Source organism: Setaria italica, chromosome II (assembly GCF_000263155.2).
Source record: "Setaria italica strain Yugu1 chromosome II, Setaria_italica_v2.0, whole genome shotgun sequence".
NCBI lineage: Eukaryota > Viridiplantae > Streptophyta > Magnoliopsida > Poales > Poaceae > Setaria > Setaria italica.
In genome coordinates this window covers 33,934,784-33,946,605 of record NC_028451.1, presented here as the reverse complement: position 1 = coordinate 33,946,605, position 11,822 = coordinate 33,934,784, and positions in this window count along the sequence as shown.

The window sequence follows — 11,822 nt, the reverse complement described above, 5'->3', positions numbered from 1 at the left end:
AGTGTACCTGCAGAAAACACAACCACATGAACCTTTCGTGCCAGCACCCACGAAAGCGTCCCCCAAACATTACCGTTCACTATAGGAACGGCACCCATGCGTTCAAGGCTGCATGGACAGCGCAACAACCATGGAAATAGGTCCCCTTTGAATGGAACCGTATAACCCTTCGCATACTCGTGATGCGGAATCAGCGCACGTATGATAGACGTGGGTGAACAACCGTGATGATAGGCTCGTTGGAATTGAACCATACCATCCTTCGTAGGAATTAACATACGGAACCGGCGCACGTGTGATAGACGTGAACGAAACAACCGCGATGATAGGGTCCTTTGAATAGAACTCCCTATCAACCCTCGCATACTCGTGATGCGGAACTCGGCACACGTATGATACACGTGGCGAAGTGCTAGGGGTTAGCAAGATAACCAATAAGTATTAGCCACCTAAAAACAACCCCAAAATCCCCTAGGGCCTCTCGTGCTAAAGTCATCCTTAACGATCGTACGAGATTTTCATAAATTTTGTTTTCTTTGCAACTTTTATTTAAAAAGAAGTGTTTAGGGCCTATTGTGTTCTCTGTCTTGCTAAACCAGCTCTGATACCAGCTGTGGCGGATCCACCTCGGATTAAACTAATTAAGGCACAGTTAAGTCGCCTAACATGCGACACTCGGCCTTAATCATGCTAACTCGAGATGCCGTCGGATTTCATCCGATTTAACCACTTTAACAGGACCGAGTTAGCAAACTCACACGAAGGTGAGCGGTTCCAGAGAATACAACAAGTCCACTGCTTTAAAAAAAATTTGACCATTTAGTTCAACAACAAAACGAAATCAGAGTTTTACAAGGTTCAAAGAAATAGACAGAAGGTAAAAAGAAACAAGCGGAAGCTACTTTGTCGGGGTCGAACATCCCTGGTGAGGCCAACCAGGACGTCAGTGATCCCTCTCCTCGCCGTCCGAGGAGGGATCCCACTCGACCGTCCAACCCGGAGGGAGTTGGGGCGGCCAAGTGCCAACGGAAGAAGACTCGGGAGCAGCGACTTCACCTAAAAAAGAAAGCCACAACAAGGCTGAGTTACTAAGCTCAACAAGACTTAACCGACCGGGAGTAAGCTACTCCACCACTTCTAGACATGCAAGGCTCTTTGGCTGAGGGGTTTGTTTGCCAAAAGCACTATGTAGATCCCTATGATCAAATTTTAGCTCAGATTCTAAGTTTATTAACCGGTCTAAGTTGGCAACCTGCTCTAAGCAAACATAGATCCAACCAAGATGGGTATATAAACATCATCAACACCATGTTCTCATCAGATTTCATTATTACTCAGTGTAGCATAGCGATCAAGTAGTCTCAAACTGTGAGAGGCAGACGAATCGATTCGAGTTCTTTAACCATGCATGGTGAACCTAACCTCACGACATCCGCGCACCACCAAGGGTCGCTTCCTGTGTCGGCCTTCCCCATCAATCCCCTAACCCGTGTCGGGCCCATTTCCTTTGGTGCAAGGTTCCACAGACCCGGCCTCTGCCGTTCTGTGACCACACTTGCCACCACGTGCGGCCGCAGGGGAAACTTTGTTCCAAGGACAATGGGGCCACCGCTCACGTCTAGGTTCAATCAGGTACTAGGCTTCCCCATCCCATACTAAGTATGAGGTCAGTACTTTCAAACACTTGATCACGAACACCACCACTGTCGGGCCTTAACAAGTTCCATAGACAGACGGGGCGATCAGCCGATCACCAAAGAGTTACCCAAAACCCTGCCCCGTCCATCGTCCTTATAGTTGTAACAGAAGAGAAACAGCCAACTCCTATAACTCGCGAGTGACAGGAAATCACTCGACTTTTACCGAGTCCTATTTTAAGCATTGCCACTACTCGAACCCAACAGACTAGTGTTCAGATCAAGGGATCTAAGTCATGCATCTATGGTTGCAAACAACTCCTATACGTAAATGCACAAACAAGATGAAGAATGCATGCGCAAGTTTGGGAAAAATTGGGTTCATGCTCCGGGGCTTGCCTTCAAGCGAGGAAGGGAACGGGTCTTCTGCTGGAGCGGCTTCGGCTTCTGGAAGCGGGAGCTCAGCTACAACTTCATCTTCTGGTGTTGGGTACAACTCGTAGACGCCGTTGGCGAGATGCAGCTCTACACGAATGCAATGCAAGAGTTAGCACTTTAGACGGTTTTTTCAACAGCAACACTTGCAAGTTTTAGCCCAGAAACTGGTAGCAAAGCTACGGAAAAAGGTGGGGAAGTTCGCTTGAGTTGGTGGAGAGCAAGGTAAAAGGGTCGGATGGAAAGAAACTTATGATCTGACCCTTAGACTAGAGGGATAGCTGTGCTGGGGGCCCTCAGACTTGGCGCAGAGAAGTCCCCGATCTTTACACATATGCCCTCGAGTCAAGGAAAAGGACACAGCCGAGCCCTCGGGCGAGGCGGAGAAAAGGTCGGCGAAACAGACAGGGTCGGGCGAGACGGAGAAAGGGGTCGGGCTGACAGGCAGGGTCGGACGAGGTGGAAAGGATCGGCAGCTTACCTTCGGTTCACAGGTGAAGCTTGGGGTCGGAAGGGAGCAGACTTGGGTGGAAGGATGGAAGCACTAGAACTTGGGCAGGCGACGATGTCCGGCGGTGCTCCGGCGGCGGCGATGCTTCTTGTGGACCTCAAGCAAGCTCTTGCGTAGCGCGGAGGAGCAAGCGGCTGGGTGGATTGGAAAGGGCGGACGTGGAGCGGAGAGGAGAGTTCCTCAGGGACTTAGGCGGTAGCGCTTTGAGCACGAAACAGAGGAACGGCGGTAAGGCAGCGATGGCGAAGGGGACTCCGGTGGGATTCTGGCATTCCCTTTTATAGCTGCGCGGAAGAGAGAGAGAGTTGGAGCAGCACGAAGACTGGGAAGAAGCGATCGAGGGCGCTGCCTTGGCGGCGATTGAGCAACGGGACGGTGGTGCAGGACTTCGGGGATAACACCGTCGGCCATTGGGCACCAGAGACAAGGTGGCGCAGGCGCGGTTTTGCCGGTGGTTGAGATTTGGCGGAGGCGGGCATCGTCGTGCGGCGGACATGATGGATGTGACTAGGGGAACGGCGCTAGAAGCGAGGGCGCACAGGTGAGAAGACAGGCGGGCTGCGGCTGTGCGGGCGAGTGCGAAGCAACATCCTGCGCAGATCTGGCAAGGCGAAAAGGAGCTATCGCTGCCAGGGTCAGGGTTGGCGAAGGAGGAATCGTCGCGTAGCGCGGACCGGGGCGGCGCGACTGTGGAGGGCGGCGGAAAAGCCGGGGGCATCGGGCTCTGCAGCCGGGGGTCCGGCGAGGTGATGATGGGCGCGGGCTGCGAGGTGCTGCAGAAGGGGTTGCAGAGGGCTTCCGCTGCGATTGGGGAAGAGGGCGCGGGAATCCATCCGTTCGCGGCCGGCGACGGGGCGGAGCGGCGGGTGTCGGAGGAAACGAGCCACACGGCGGAGAAGCTCTAAAGCGGGCATGCCACTCGAGTGCGTCTGTCTTGGGAGATCTGGGGGAAAGATTTTGTGGGTCCACCGGTCAGTCTCGGTTGGTCCACTGCTCAGATTGAAGGGAGACTGCTGGGAGACTTCGAAGGATCCGGTGGTAGGGGTTGGGGGTCGACAGGGGTCAGAGCGGAAACCAGCGGAGAGGGGTCGGATCTCAAGGGTCGGGACCGGGGGTCGGGACCAGAAATGAGGGTGAGCACTTAAACTCGGGAAAGCTGAGTCAGCGGGATTTGGAACTCGGATTAAGATTAACTCGAGAGATTTGGGGTCGATCGTCACACTGAGCATGCGAGACGTGTGTGGTGACCGACCACTGTAGCCATGCGAGTCGATGATGATGACTGGCCGTCGTAGTTGTGCACGTCGTGGATGACGGGCGACCTCTGTAGCCTCGCGTGCTGACTAGGAGGCGCGGCCAACATGCCCCTGCCGTCGGGCTGAGCGGGAAACCGGGCGGCGCTCCCTCCTTTGCTAGGCGGCATGGGCAATGAGTGCCCTATGACGAATGTCACAGGGGAGAGTTAGGACGGTGCAGCTGTAGCCCCGTGCGGTCGTGGCTACAATGTACCGCCCGAAAACTTTGGCGGGTCACGTCGAGGAGCACGGGCACCTTTCTACGTGTCAGAGCCGCATTCCGGATTGGCGCGCCCCATCGGTTGCATTTATGGCGAAATTGGTGGGGACCCACAAGATCGGGCCCCTCGTCTGCTGGTCCGCGCACATCCCTGAGCGAGGCGGAGCTCTGTTTGGTGGGTCCGGATACGTCCAACCCCTAGCGCCCGGGGTCAGGCGAGACGGGGCCTTGCGGCGAGGGGTCGGGCGCGTCCGACCCCTTGCGCCCGGGGTCGGGTGAGGCGGAACCTTGCGACGAGGGGTCGAGCGCGTCCGACCCTAGAACCATGGGTCAGGTGAGGCGAAGCGGAATATTCCCTGGCTGTGCCAAGTCGACGGAGGTCACTGTTGCTGTAGGTGGGCCCGAGCCCTTATGACCGTTGTTTAAGGAAAATAAGGAAGTCGTTAATATTTCCCCCTAACAGGTGGCAAGAGTAGCAGGTATCTCTCTGAATGGATAGAGGGACGTGTTTGTTTGGAAGCTGAACAAGAGCAACAAATTCACAGTGAAATCCTTATATGCTGATTTCATGAGTACAGAGGAAACACCTTCTAAATGTGCCTCATGGAAGCTAAAAATACCTCTCAAGATTAAAGTATTTTTATGGTATTTGATGAAGGGAGTCATACTGACAAAGGACAACTTGGTTAAGAGGAAGTGGCAGGGCAGCACTAAATGTTGCTTTTGCTGCTCTCATGAATCCATACAACATCTATTTTTTTGATTGTCATATAGCTTGGTCCATTTAGAATGATGTACATATCATTATTGGTATTCAACCATCCAGTAGTATCTCTAATCCGTTTGGTTCTTGGCTTGCAAACCACCCAGTAGCATCTCTAATATGTTTGGTTTTTGGCTTGCAAATTTCTCTTTAAAGCTTAGAAATCAAATCCTTGTGGGGGCTACTGCTCTTTGCTGGGCATTATGATTGAGTCGAAATGATGTTGTTTTCAACAGAATTTCCTCTAACTCCTTTTTGCAGGTTATTTTCAGGGGATCTATTGGACAAGAAGTTGGTCGCTACTATCTAGAGAAGAAGAGAAGACTAATCTAAAAGAGAGTTGTCACAAGCTAAGAATTACAGTAATGAAGTTTTTCAACTGCTTTGGTGGAAAGCGAAGAATAGGCTCCAGAACTAGTTTGTGTTTCTTTTTCTCTGTTTGCCGTTGTAATGGTAGTGGCCTGAGTGCTACTTTGTGACCTTCACCTTGGCTGTAGACATTCATCGCGAATTGATGAGGCCGGTTGTTTTCCTTAATTAAAAAATAAAAAAAAAGTACCTGAAATTTATTTACAAGAGTTTATGAAGGTTTTAGAGCCGATGGTTCAGTAAAATGTACCTTGAGAACGAGAATCGCTATTTGTTTCTTTTTTCTTTAAAAAAAAGGAACGTGAATGTCAAGTCCCGTCGGGGTCCAATCCAACACGGAGTCAATGCACTCGTGACGTGCTGCTCGGCGGCACGAGTGCCTTCCCTCACCGATGCGGTAGGTGCCGTTCACGTTCGTGATAACAAAGAGCATGGCCTCCCAGAGGATATAAACTGGCTTTGCCCCTCTTCAATTGATGTCCGACCTACTTTTACTAAAATTGCGGAAAACGGATCTCTACAGTGGACCAGCAGCTTCATCTCGGCATCTTCGTGCTGTTCGGCCCTGCGCTGCTGCAAACTGCACCAGTCCCCTACTACTCACTGTTCTGTCTGTTCGACTCGTGACCGCTGCCCGATCGGGGGGCCGTGTACGTCGTCCCTGCCATGTGCCCAGCTGCGAAAGTCTCCGGCTCTCCGCGCGCCCCCGTTGCATCGCTGGCTCCCCGTACCTCGGCTTCTCCCCTCTCGCCGTCGTTCCACGGCCGCGTTCGCTCGCCGGCCGCGATCAGCCGTCCACCCTCGCGGCGCGCCTGCACAGAGCACGGGAGCACGCGACGGCGTAGCCTTTGCCCCCATCCGGCTATGCGCCGTAGGCGGGCAGGAGCAGTGCTCGGGCTCCGCGCGAGCGCGGCGTCCCATAACGGCCGGGGGATTCCTGGCGTCCTGCGGTCCTGCCTCTCGGCCGAACGGCAGCCGAGCCGCTCGGCCTGGTGTTCGTTCAATGCGAGCGCCGACCGACAGGCGGGCCAGGCGTGCGCGCATCTCGTGAGGTGTCGGCCCGGCCGGCGCGGCAGCAGGGGATGGGATGGTCCTGGTCCAGGTGTGCAGTACGGCGTACGTATTGAAGGGGGTCACGGCATCTGCGAGAGCCCGGTCAGCGACCGGGTACCCACCCCTACTACTGACGTTGACGTGTGTTCCGTTCTCGGGCCGGTTCCCTCGGTCAAGGGGGCCTACCGCGTACGTAATCGTAGGCCAGGGCACGCCTGCTCCGACGACGGACGGAGTCGGGTGACCACGCTAGCGCTAGCCACTCCAGTGGTGGCGGAGTGGGGGGTCGCGATCGAGAGGTCCTCCCGGCCACACACACTTTGCCGATGCGCCATGATCCATTTTGCTGAGGCTGCGAGGGTACATGGTCCACGGCGAGGGTGACGGCAGGCGGTGATCGAGATCCGAGCTCTCGAAATGGCCGCTTGACCGTTCGAGGAACGTTGTTTTCCAAAAAAAAAAAAACACGTTCGAGGAACGCTTTGCCCTTTTGCTGGGGCGCTAGTTTTTTCCCCCATGAGCCGGGACGGTGACCACTCACGCAGTAGCTTGCAGGTCGTTACTGCTTAGAGCAAGTTTAATAACGCAGCTAGCAAGCGGGCTGCAAGGTTTCTCTCAGCCTTTTTCTAGCCCACTCGTACAATGGTTAACTCTTCACCATTAATACAGGACCCACAAGTCATTCTCACAAAGTTTCTTGGTTCCTGTGCCCAAGTCGGCTATAAGCTTATAGCCCGCTTCTCCTCTCTCACCTCTTCTCTCTCCTCCACGTCAGCATTCAGCCAGCTTACAACCTCTTATTATACTTGCTCTTACTACTATAATACTTGCCGGGCGATGGCGACGGCGTCACGGCGATGTGTGTACGCGCCGAGCCCAAGTCCGAAACAGTGGCGCAAATGTGGGCGACTCGTGCCTGCAGGCCCTGTGATGGTGGACAGTTCGAGCTGCTATTTCTTTCAGTTCGGCAAGGCTGCAGGTAGCTGCGAAAGTCGGCGTCCGGGTGGAGTACTTCGCATACGGCGAAGTGCTCAAGTGTAGACCATGTCTCCACATGACCGTTCACGTTATCACGTAGAGTACTACGTGGGTACGTACACGGACACGATGCCGACGGGCCTGTGCTATCTGATTACTTTACATGAACAAAGCTTGTGAAGTGATATTCCACTTGGTAAATGTTAGTGTCTATGACGATTGACGATAATAGTCTATCAAAATTTTATTCTCAAGTAAATTGAATAGTTTGCTGTTGGATTAAGGTACATGGTTCAAAAAGGTGTTTTCTCTTGCACCTACTCCGTGTCATCGGCTGTGTTGAAGTAGAGACAGTCAAATGTACCATTTTGATAGTTGGCGGGGATGGAGTCAGAAACTCGATTTCCGGTGTTAGAGAGAGAGGGGGGGAGGGAGCAATGCAAATTTCTCAAAAATTAATCAAATTTTGAATTTTTTTTTTTTGTGTGTGGTGGGGGTGGGGGTTGGCGGCGGACGTAGGAATTGAAGGTTGGGTGTACATAGGTCCTGTTTGTGATCACCACTCCCGCAGTAATGCCGACAAATTCGGTTAATCCCGCAAAATGCCGCGCGGCAGGCACGTTTCTCCTCACCGCGCGGCTCCCACGCTTCAATTTTTTAACGGGGCGTCGCGAGAAGTGAGACACGGCTCGTCACGCTATTTTAGGGATCCTGAATGTGGCACGTGGCATACACGATTCCTACAACCTCGGTTCCAAACAGGACTATAGATATTTATGTGCTTGAGGTTCTATGCTTACCACTTTGGCTCCACTTTGAATTCTGTGCTCCACGATTTGCAGTACTGGTGTGGAGATACTAGTTGCAGATGATTTGGGCTTCTTGGTTGTTCTAGACGATAAAGATTTCAAATCAATATCCTTCAATCTTTTCTACGCCTACAATTAAACAGATATGCTATATCAAACTACTGAATCAAATATTGAATATACCAAATCACCGAACCTGAATCAGTTGCAACAAACACAGACTGGAACTAATGAATTAATGGCCAATTTGCACTTCGCACGAACCATCGGTGCCACAGCTGCTGGACTTCCTATGGCTGTAGGCCTGTAGCTGCTGCATGCGGCGGGGATGTGGCCTGCTCATCATCGGCGACGGCTGCGTATGCCTTCTCCGCATTTGCACTCGCTAGCGCCACTGCGCCAGAGCTGGTCATGCCTAGCCGGCAATGCTTGCGGCAGCCGGCACTTCCGCGGAATCCGCGTCCGGCGTCTCTATGACATGAATGTTCTACATCTGTCATGGCCGCCCGCCTGGCGCGGTGGCGCCTGTGCAGCTGCAGCGAGCATGGGTCGCGGGCGCTGCCGACGCGCCCTACGTTTGATCAGCGATCGGTGAGCAAGCGCGCGGACCCTTGATTCATCCACCCTTGCGCTCCCCTGCCAGGCGCCGGTGGCCCGCCAAACCTAGGTCCCTAGGCCTAGCGGCGCACGCGAATGAGAAGTCGAGATACGTGTGGCCGAATCGCAAGCATTCGAGCGTCGTGAGGCAGCATGTCGGCGTGCAGGCCTATTTCTCTCGTTTGGGCTCAAATACATACCATCTGACCCGTCCTAGCTAAGATCCTGTTTCGTTCTTTAGTCCATAGATTAAAATGAGATTAAAACTTTAATCCCACTTTAGTTCATGGACTAAAAGGTGTTTGGTTCTATGGACTAAAATCCATAAATACTGTTGAACAAAGACGCTTCTGCCCTTCTTCCCCCTACCTCTAGTACTCCTGTGTGAAAAAAACACCATCCTTGCGCTCTTCCTCACCAGCGTCGCTCCTCCGCCTCGCGCCACTTCTCCTCTTTGGTGGCGGCATTGGTCTCTGGCGGGTCGGGCAGCGCACTCGAGTCCTCCTCCTCCTACCTCCGGTCCCAGGCCGAACCTTACCTCGCAGCGCTCCGCCGCGTGTCCGCACTCGCTGAGGAGGCAACGCTGCCCGCGAACCCATCGGCCGCGTGGACCGGCTCCGCAACGCCATCGAGGAGGTCGTGGCGCGCGGGGACGAGGCCATCCGGAGGGTGGAGGATGCGGTCGGGTTCCTCGGCCGGACTAAGGCCGCCGTCGTAGGCTCACCGAGGCTGCTGCAGCTTGGCGGATCCGGCGGGGGAGCTTCGGGGACGGCGGATCCGGTGTCGGGGATGGGGGAGCTTCGGGGGCGGCCGGACCAAGGCCGCCGGTTTCGATGGACGCCTTGGGTCGGGTGGGAGGCTAGGTGGGAGGGAAGCCGGCGAGGAGAGAGGGATCGAGCGGCGACCGGGTTAGGGGAGCGCAAGGACTGGCAGGGGAGCGTGCGGGGTCTACCGGTGGGGATGGGAGTACTTGGGGGTGGCGGATCCGGCGGGGAAGGGTGCGGCCAGCGGTGCTTGGGCGCGGGCACCGGTGTGGAGGAGGCTTCGAGCGGCGGCCAGGTTGAGGGAGCGTAGGGACCGGCTGGGGAGCGTGCGGGGTGGGAGGACTTGTGGGCGACGGACCGGTGGGGAAGGGCGCGGCCGGCGGCGGTTGGGCGCGGCCGTCGGCGTGGAGGATGGATCTAGCGGCGGCAGGGTTGGGCGAGTACGGGTCTGGCGGCGGGGGTGGGAACGGTCGTGAGGAGGGTGCGGGGGTAGGGGCTTCCAGAATGCTCGAGAGTTAGTTTTAGTCGCTTTTAGGAGGGGTGGGGGACTAAAAAATTTGAGCCTTCTAAAATATTTTAGTCATCTTTTAGTCAGCCTGTTTGGCTATTTAGTTACCTTTTAGTCACTTTCATTTTAGGAGGTGGGAATCAAACATGTCTAATATTTTTTTCAACAATTATTAGGTGTACATATGCGCGCTCCATATACCTCTACTGGGTCCCCGGGGGGCGGCGCGGGGAGCATGGACCCTTCCATCTGCCACTAATCGTTAAATTGTGTGTTTACGTCGATGGCTCAAAACAAAAGAGAACCAACTGAGGTTATGAAAATTGCAAGAGTTACGTGCTAGATGGTTACACATCCACTAAGTCATCGTTACCCGTTCCTCCCTCAATGTGCTTTATCTCTTCCTCCAATTCGGCACCTTCCTCCTTTCATCTTGTTTAATTTCTTCCTCAACTCTGTCGCACCTAATGCCTTCTATGACTCCATTACGACCCTTCCCTACCTCCAAATCCATAACAGTTGATTGCCACTCGATGCAATCCAATAAACGCTTGTCGCCTCACCTTACAACCCACTACCGCCTATGAGTTTGTACTACTAATCTACTATTAGGGAGCAACCCCTTTAAATTTATGTTGAGATTCCCTCCCCAAAACCTATACCCTAAATTCCTTAGAGCAATCCATTTATTTAATTTTTGATAGCTTATGGATAAGTTAAATCTCAATCACCTCACAAAATAATATATAATGTTTCTCCAAACTACAAGTTCAATATTTTCCTATTAGATCAAAAATCTAAGGGGGTATTTGTTTCTTTAGTCCCTCCTAAAAATTCCTATCACATCGAATGTTTAGATACTAATTATGAGTATTAAACATAGACGAATTACAAAACCAATTGCACAGATGGAGACTAATTTGCGAGAGCAATCTATTAAGCCTAATTAGTTCATAATTTGACTATGTGATGCTACAGTAAGCATGTGCTAATGATAGATTAATTAGGCTTAATAGATTCGTCTCATGAATTAGCCTCCATTGGTGTAATTAGTTTTATAATTAGCTCATGTTTAGTTCTCCTAATTAACCTCCAAATATTCGACGTGATATGAATTTTAGTCCGGACTAAAGATACAAAACTTCCCTAACGATCCATCATTTTCTCGTCCAACCGGCCAACCTTATAGTTTTCCCACCCTAATGCTCTTTTTGCATCTATCCTTGAGCTATCCGTGACTATGTCCCATCTCCCTTGGTGTACCTCATCCTCCCTCCTCATGTGTCCCTTCTCTTACAATTCGGCATGTTTCTCATCTCAGACTTCAACAAGCCTTACCCTCCCCCCTCCTCCTCCCCAACAAAAAAAAAACAGTCTGCTGCGCCAGTCCCCTTTCTCCAATCTCCGGTCTTCGAATCCATGACAATTGACTGCTGCTATTGCAAACCATTCACCACTTGGCACTAGTCGTGGTGCACTCCTGCACACTCCTTGCCATGTCTTATCACTGCCCCGGATCTCTCTAAAGATATATTGGTGTTGAAATCTCCACACCAAAACCTAACTCATCAATCTTAGACCCTAAATCAATCCATTTATATTGAATTTTTATGGCTTATGGATAAGACCTCAGTCACCTCAGAAATGAGTAAATCCCCAAACGTTTTTTTTAGGGCAGTAAATCTCCAAACGTTAACGCGAAGAGAAATGGGTTGAGTGAGCTCACTCGGCAAAAGAGAAAGAGATCTCTGATCCTTTTTCTCCTGTACTAATGGACGGAACTACTGTTTTTAATCTTAGGACGTGTCATGTGTGGCAATCCTAAACGCTAGCTGGTTAGTGGATGATAAGCATTTTGACTTGAAATATGAAACTACGTAACC